Source organism: Poromitra crassiceps (genome assembly GCF_964638095.1).
Source record: "Poromitra crassiceps genome assembly, chromosome: 3".
Lineage (NCBI taxonomy): Eukaryota > Metazoa > Chordata > Actinopteri > Beryciformes > Melamphaidae > Poromitra > Poromitra crassiceps.
The window spans coordinates 57,642,696-57,650,924 of NC_139625.1; the positions used below are offsets into that span (position 1 = coordinate 57,642,696).

General features: G+C 46.8%; 2 pseudogenes across 2 annotated transcripts; both read left to right on the top strand.

Moving 5' to 3' along the window:
* Positions 1 to 591: 591 nt before the first annotated feature.
* LOC310773183 (S-phase kinase-associated protein 1 pseudogene) lies at positions 592 to 1,107 on the top strand (annotated as a pseudogene). The gene has a single exon. The product of its transcript is annotated as an S-phase kinase-associated protein 1 pseudogene (transcript).
* Positions 1,108 to 1,772: 665 nt separating this feature from the next.
* On the top strand, positions 1,773 to 7,274 carry LOC310773184 (tubulin-specific chaperone D-like; annotated as a pseudogene). The gene is made up of 5 exons: positions 1,773 to 2,476; positions 2,508 to 3,911; positions 4,070 to 5,190; positions 5,828 to 5,956; positions 7,254 to 7,274. The product of its transcript is annotated as a tubulin-specific chaperone D-like (transcript).
* Positions 7,275 to 8,229: the final 955 nt, after the last annotated feature.

Consider the following 8,229-nt stretch of genomic DNA (forward strand, 5'->3'; position numbering starts at 1 on the left):
TGTTAAGGATTAATGTGATCCATTCCTGTATCAGTAGTAATTCAGACCGAAGAAGTCTGATGCCGCATTCCATTTGCACTTCCCAGGGCATTCACTCCCAGTGAATTTCTCAGTTCCCAGATGGGAATGGGAGGGGGGTTTGGGGGAGGGGGGGCTTTTACTCAGAGAGCTGCGCCCACACTGATTGACAGGTTCGTTCACGGCTCAAAACACTTCACACAACCCTGATGATACCTGAGATCACGCAAGCACTCGAACAATGGTGTGTCAACTACTCTGATGTCATCAGTGAGTGATGTCATCAGAGATCTCACTCAGTGATGTAATCAGTGAGTGATGGCATCATTGATGTCACTCAGTGACTGATGCGATCAGTGATGTCACTCGAGCAATTGTGATGCCATCAGTGATGATGTCATCAGTGATGTCATATGAGCAATTGTGATGTCATCAGTGATGTCATAAATTATTCCCGCTGAGGCTATAAATAAGACAGTTAACGTTTCGACTGTCTGTCCTTGCTGTTGACTTCAGAGGAATTTTATCCTTAGATGACCCTTGATTAAACCCTTGATTAAAACATTTGTGATAATGCCCACATTAAAATTGCAAAGTTCTGATGAGGAGATCTTCGAGGTGGATGTGGAGATAGTCAAACAGTCGATCACCATCAAGACCATGTTAGAAGATTTGGGAATGGATGATGAAGACGATGATGAGCCAGTTCCCCTCCCTAATGTGAACTCTGCTATCCTAAAGAAGGTGATCCAGTGGTGCACTCATCACAAAGATGACCCTCCTCCCCACGAGGATGACGAGAACAAGGAGAAGAGGACACACCACATTCCTGTATGGGACCAAGACTTCCTCAAAGTGGACCAAGGCATCTTGTTTGAACTCATTCTGACCGCCAACTATTTGGACATCAAAAGCCTATTAAATGTTACCTGCAAAACGGTGGCCAACATGATCATAGGCAAAACCACGGAGGAGATCAGGAAGACTTTCAACATCGAAAATGATTTCACAGAGGAGGAGGAAGCCCAGGTACGCAATGAGAACCAGTGGTGTCCAAAAGAACCTGTGGCAGGATCCCTCCAACAGTAACTACCACACTGAAATGGATTGTCCCAGTTAACTGGTTGCACTGGCATTGTTCATTACTTGTTAATACATTTTGTATCTTTAGACCCAGACTTCAGCTCTCCCCCCTCCCTTACCTAATTTCTGTAGCATGACCATTTTTACTTGCCTGTGTGGTGCGTTTAAATAAAAGAAAGAAAATACTTTCCATTTTCGTACTATCTTGTTTTGTGTTGTGTGTTCCAGTGTTTTTCAACCATTTGGTGCCAAGGCACACTTTTGACATAAAAAAAAGAATCACATGGCACACTGCCTTCCCAAGTGTTACAAAATGAAACATACAGATGTTACTCATTTCATCTGGCCACATACTGCACATCAATGTCATTAGGTTACTAATCGCTCTGCCTGTAAGTTGCAGTATAGCACTCAACAGGAGCTGTATGAAATCTATTTATTTAAAACAACATAACAATCACAAAAAGAAACAATCACAATGAAATCAAATATCTCTCTCACACACACACACACACACACACACACACACACACACGTAATACAAAAAAACTAAATAAACATACACATAATCACAACATAACTAGACCTAAAGTAACAAATAATAATACACAAGAAGGAAATAAATTCTTTGGATTATGACATCACTGATGATGTCATCGATGCTGTCACTGATGATATCACAATGTCTATGCATCGGTTCACTGGACATTGTCGTTGTGACATCACCAGCATCTAACGGTGCTTATGGAGGAGGTGAACCTGACGTGATTGCCCAAGCTAGTGTTTTTGGGGGCTTCAGTGTGAGTCTCGAGATCCGAGCCTTGATCGCCCGCCTACCGGACGTCCATGCAGACATTGTGTCAAGGGAGTCTGCTACAAAGAGATTCCTGGTAATAATGAACACATATCAGGAGCAGCCTCATCTGCTGGATCCACATCTAGAATGGATGTTGATGATATTGATATTGGATTTAGTGAGGAATGAGAAGTCTCCTCCCTTAATGGTTCATCTGGGCTTCAAGTTTCTCTAGTCTACATCATCTCTAAGGTAAGAAGCTATAAAGTCTTCATGCAGCTGTTTCCTCATGAGGTGGCCGATGTCCAGCCAGTTCTGGACCTGCTGTCCAGGCAGGATCCCAAAGACACTGAGATTTGGGAAACTCGCTACATGCTGCTGTTATGGCTGTCTATGACCTGCCTCATACCCTTTGACCTTTCACGTCTGGATGGCCATCTGGATTCTGATTGTGGCCAGGCCAGAGAGCCCATCATGGACCGCATCCTAGCTATTGCTAAGTCTTACTTAACCGTCACTGACAGCTCCAGGGATGCTGCATCTGTGTTGGTGTCAAAGTTCATGACACGCCTTGATGTGAAGAAGAGGCCCCTGGGAGACTTCTTGGAGTGTCAAACTGATCCAGAGGCTTGGCCTCACCTTCCTGAAGCCGCATCTGGCCAAATGGAGGTACCAGAGAGGAAGCCGCTGCCTAGCAGCCAACCTCTCCCTGTCCCAGTCTACATCAACCGTTGCAGCTGTGACTCCTGATATTGAGATGCAGGACCAGGAGGACTATGACATTCCTGAAGAAGTGGAGAACATTATTGAGAAACTGTTGGTGGGACTGAAAGACAAATTGACAATTGTGCGTGAGTCTGCAGCTAAGGGCATTGGGAGGGTGGCTGAGAGGCTTCCCAAGGAGCTGGCAGATCAGGTGGTTGCTGGACTGCTTCAGCTTTCAGGAAACAGACAACACTTTGCATGATCGTCTGGCGCTGGCAGAGCTGGGCAGGCGAGGCCTGCTGCTGCCCTCCAGACTGCCAGATGCTGTCCCACTCATTCTGAAGTCCCTGACCTATGAGGAGAAGAGGGGTGCATGCAGTGCGGGTTCCAACGTGCGTGATGCCGCCTGCTATGTGTGCTGGTCCTTCGCTAGGGCCTATGAACCTACAGAACTCAAGCCTTTTGTCACTCAGATTGCCAGTGCTTTGCTGATCACAGCCATGTTTGATCAAAATGTCAACTGCCGAAGAGCTGCCTCAGCTGCTTTCCAGGAGAATGTCGGCAGACAGGGCATATTTCCTCATGGGATCGACATCAAAACTGCAGCAGACTACTTTGCTGTTGGGAATCTCAACAACTGCTATTTGACCATTAGTGTCTACATAGCTAGTTTCCCAGAGTACACCAACGCTATGATAGACCATTTGGTCGCCATGAAGATCAACCATTGGGATGGGGTGATCCGAAAGCTTGCCACCAAAGCTCTCCACAACCTGACGCCTCAAGCGCCTGATTATATGGTAACAACCGTTTTGCCCCATCTGTTGCCTATGGCGATGGGTATTGACCTCCACAGTCGCCATGGAGCCATCCTGTCATGTGCAGAGGTCACACATGCTCTGTACAAACTGGGAACTCAGACCGACAGGCCTGTGTGGGACTTCATCTCCTCAGAATGTGTGGATGCATTAAAGAATATTCACCGCACACTCCTTGACAGAAAGCAGTACAAGGGTTATGGTGGTGAGCTGATGAGGTCAGCAATGTGCACTCTCATAGAAAGGTTGTCCATGTCCAAATGCCTTTCAAGGACGAACCAATTATTACTGGCTGGCAGTGGATAATTGATGACTCTCTAAAGGATGCAGCAGCTTCGGCCTTGCCTGCCTTGTGTGAGGAGTATTACCAGACGCAGTCAAATGCAAGATGTCCTGGTATCCCAGTACATTGCAGGCCTGAAAGGTCCAGAGATGCTGGCTCATTGTGGATCTGCCCTTGCCCTGGGCAGTTTGCCAAGATTTATGAACTTGTCTGAACAGGTCACACTTGAAAATGAGACCTCGGTCTCAACGTGTTTTTTACCTGTTTAAATAAAGGTTAAATAAAATAAAATAAAATAAAATGATTAATAGAAAACTGCAGCAGATCCTACAGGGCCTCCAGCAGGCATGCGGTGTTGGCCAGAAGGACACAGAGTTTTGCAGAAGCCAGGAGAGATACAGTCAGGGCCTTGGCTCAAGTGTGTGTGAAGGCAGGTGTCTGTGCCCACGGCTCCCCAGACTCAGTTCTGTGCTCTGAACACAGCACAGGTGTACGGCGCCCTGCTCGACACCATGAATGACTACACCAGAGAGCAGAGGGGATGTAGGGGCCTGGGTGAGAGAGGCAGCGATGACCAGTCTGGAGGACGTGACTATGGTGGTGGTCAGCAGCGCTCCAGAGCTACTTACGCCAGAGCTGGTGAAGTGTATGATGTGCTGCCTGGCTCAGCAGGCAGCAGAGAAGATCGACCGCTACAGAGCCCACGCTTGGAATGTCTTCCTGCGCCTCCTCCACAGCACAGAGCCTGAAGTGCCTCACATCCCCCACCGACAGGAGCTGCTGAGCATTTTCCCTGAGGAGACGATGACTGGCCTGAACTGGAATGCTCTGTCCCAAGCCTTCCCCTATATCATCCAGCTGCTGAGACTGCCTCAGTACCAGTACCACACCCTGCTGGGCCTCACTGTGTCTGTGGGAGGGATCACCAAGTCCAAAGTACATTTTTCTTCCCAGTTGCTGTTCAGCCATCTAGGGATCCATCACGACAGTTTGGAGACACACTGCTGAGCATCTTCAAAGATCATCTCTGCAATGACAGGGTGTCTGTTCCTTTCCTCAAGATGCTGGATCTGCTGCTCATGGCAGGCTGCTTTGAGATCTTCACCACACAAGAGAGTCACCAGTTCTGTGTGGACCTGTTGACTCTTTGCAAAGAGATCAGGAAGTCCAAGGTTATTTTGAAGCTGCTGTCCTGTATAGCTGTGTTCTGTGGGCTGATGCAGTTTCAGGGTGAGGTGAGGAAGAAAGTCTTGTCCCAGCTGCTGATGCTGCTCTGCCATCCCTTCCTCGTGATCAGGAAGACCACAGCCAGCCAGATGTATGATATGTTGTTGACCTACGATGATATCATTGATCCGAAGGTGGTGGAGAGGGTCATGGAAGTGCTAAGTGATACTAATTGGGAGAGTGACATTGCTACGGTACAGACCCACAGGAACGAGCTTTGTGAATTGTTGGAAGTCCCCAAGGCGGTTGCCAAGAGCCCTGTTAACATATTGGCTATGCCAGCATTATGTACAGTATGTGCTCTTATACTGATGTCACTAGGTGACGCTGTTATGTTGATCTGTGATCTATATAAATGAGCATGCGCAAAATAAAGAAACGCTCTTCTGGTTCCATCAATGCCGATGAAGTTGCACATGTGTTTTTATTGAGCCGGTGTTCCTGCCCTCACAATGCCAACAGCTTATGGGCCCAAAAGGGAAGGTGGAAGCTGATGGTATAGTCAGACTATGCTTTGATGGAGATGAGAAGAATTACTAGTTATGGCAAACAAAGTTTTTAGGCCATCTGCATTTAGGTCTTAAAGAGACCGTATTACAAGACCCAGATGACTAAGATGATGCGGATGGAAGTAGCCAATATGGAAGAAGAGCGTTGGAGATATTGAGGGACCAGTACGCTGTCAAAGGGAAGCCACGAGTGATTAGCCTCTACACAGAGCTAACATCTCTCCAGAAAGCTGCAAATGAGACTGTCACAGAATACATCATTCATGCAGAAACGGCTATAACAGCGCTGATAAATGCAGATGAGGTTCTCAGCGACGGACTGTTAATTTCAATGGTTCTGAAAAACTTGCCCGAATCGTTTAAGCCCTTTTCCATCCACATAACGCAGGGTGATGAGAAGATAACTTTTGCCGAGTTTAAAACCAAGCTGAGAAGTTATGAAAGCACGGAGAAGTTTAATGGCAACCCGGATGATGACAACGTGATGAAGACAAGCAGCTCAACAGTGAGAATGAGGGTGAGAGAGAAAGAAAAGAGCTCGGAGATAACCTGCTACAACTGCGGCCAAAAGGGACACAAGGCCCGGACATGTAACGTTACTGACAGCCATTTTTGGGGGGGTATTTTCATAGGAATCTTGAGCCCAAAATGTAAATTGTTTGTTTTTTACCTGCACTCTGGGCTAAGTGGTAGGGCCAAGGGGTGAATTAGGCCTAGTGTCAGTCAGTGTGTTTGTGTCATTAAATACTAGGCTTATGATTGAAATAATTTAACTAAGATGAAATTTTAAAATATTTTCCCTATACTTTTAGTTTATTTTAGTTACTTACACAATACAGTGTGTAGTTTGTTATTTTTTTGAAAGCCTTGTTTTTATATTTTCCACAAATAAATTAATACATATAATAAATACCCCCCTCCCCCCACCACCTGTTTTCATTAACGATAATTTTGGTGTCTAGCCTGCACACCTGTATCCACATGTACTGTATACAGAAATAGGGAATGGCAGAGATACGGTACCCAAAGAATATTATTTCAAAGATGTGAGTTCGAATCCCCTTCAACAGCTCTGTTACACTCATTGACACATGTGTCTATGAGTGTGTGTGTGTGTGTGTGTGTGTGTGTGTGTGTATGTGTGTGTGTGTGTGTGTGTGTGTGTGTGTGTGTGTGTGTGTGTGTGTGTGTGTGTGTGTGTGTGTACATGCATGCGCATGTACTGTATGCGCGTGCACCTGATTAGATGATTATTTCTGGACGAGATAAGTGGCTGAAATAGAGACTCTGTTGACTGTTGTTCAAGTAATCAAGACAAACACACACACACACACACACACACACGCACGCACGCACACACACACACACACACACACACAGGAGCCATGCCATGCCATGCCAGATTGCATTACTTGTCCCTTTTCATAGGCACATAATGAGATCATGGAAACCCTAAACGGATGGATGGAGAAAGAGAGGGAGACAGAGAGGGAGACAGAGAGAGGGAGGGAGGGATAGAGAGAGAGAGGGCTGTGACAGAACAATTATTGAACAAATTAATTTTTCTATGCTTTTAAATGTTTTTGAAATGTTTACAAACCCCAGTCAGAAAGAATAGAAAGAGACACAGGTGAAATGTTGGCTAATTTCTAATTCGATGCATCATAATTCACAAAAATAATCATTATAGGAAGCCAGCTAACCATAGAGAGAAAGTGAGTGATGGGCAAACATAAAGAGAGAACGAAACAGACAAAGACAGAGGAATCTGGCCGCCTGTCAGCTTAGTTCACTGTGTCAATTTGTCCAAACAGAGGAGGCTCAGGTTGCAGTAGAGGAGGAGGTAACAGGAGATTTAACAGACCACACCTATCCAACAGGTATGAGCCTTATCCCCCCGCTTCACACCACACACTCACACTATTATTATTATTTGTTTATAATACAGAGTTTCCACTAGGACTGTTGTCGGGAAATAATTTATTTTACTGGACAAATTTGAACCGGTCACATTTCAATAACTTAAGTCTATGTTACAAACACAAATAAATCTAAGTTACAGCGACACTTGCCCTGACCTCGCCTCTTCCTGGGGCTGTGGACTGATTGCTCGATGCACTCATTGGTTGGCTGGCTGGTTGCCTGGATGGCTGGTTAGTGGGCTGGTTGGTGTGCTGGCTGGTTGGTTGGTTGGTGGGCTGGTTGGTGTGCTGGCTTGCTGGTTGGTTGGTTGGTTGGTTGGTGTGCTGGCTGGTTGGTTGGTTGGTTGGTGTGCTGGCTTTCTGGCTGGTTGGTTGGTTGATTGGTGGGCTGGTTGGTGTGCTGGCTTTCTGGCTTGCTGGCTGGCTGGCTGGTTGGTTGGTTGGTTGGTTGGTTGGTTGGTTGGTTGGTGGGCTGGTTAATGTGCTGGCTTTCTGGCTTGCTGGCTGGCTGGTTGGTTGGCTGGTTGGTTGGTTGGTTGGTGGGCTGGTTGGTGTGCTGGCTTTCTGGCTGGCTGGTTGGTTGGTTGGTGGGCTGGTTGGTGTGCTGGCTGGTTGGTTGGTTGGTGTGCTGGCTGGTTGGTTGGTTGGTGTGCTGGCTGGTTGGTTGGTTGGTTGGTGTGCTGGCTTTCTGGCTGGTTGGTTGGTTGATTGGTGGGCTGGTTGGTGTGCTGGCTTTCTGGCTTGCTGGCTGGCTGGTTGGTTGGTGGGTTGGTGGGTTGGTTGGTGTGCTGGCTGGTTGGTTGGTGTGCTGGCTGGTTGGTTGGTGGGCTGGTTGGTGTGCTGGCTGGTTGGTATGCTGGCTTGCTGG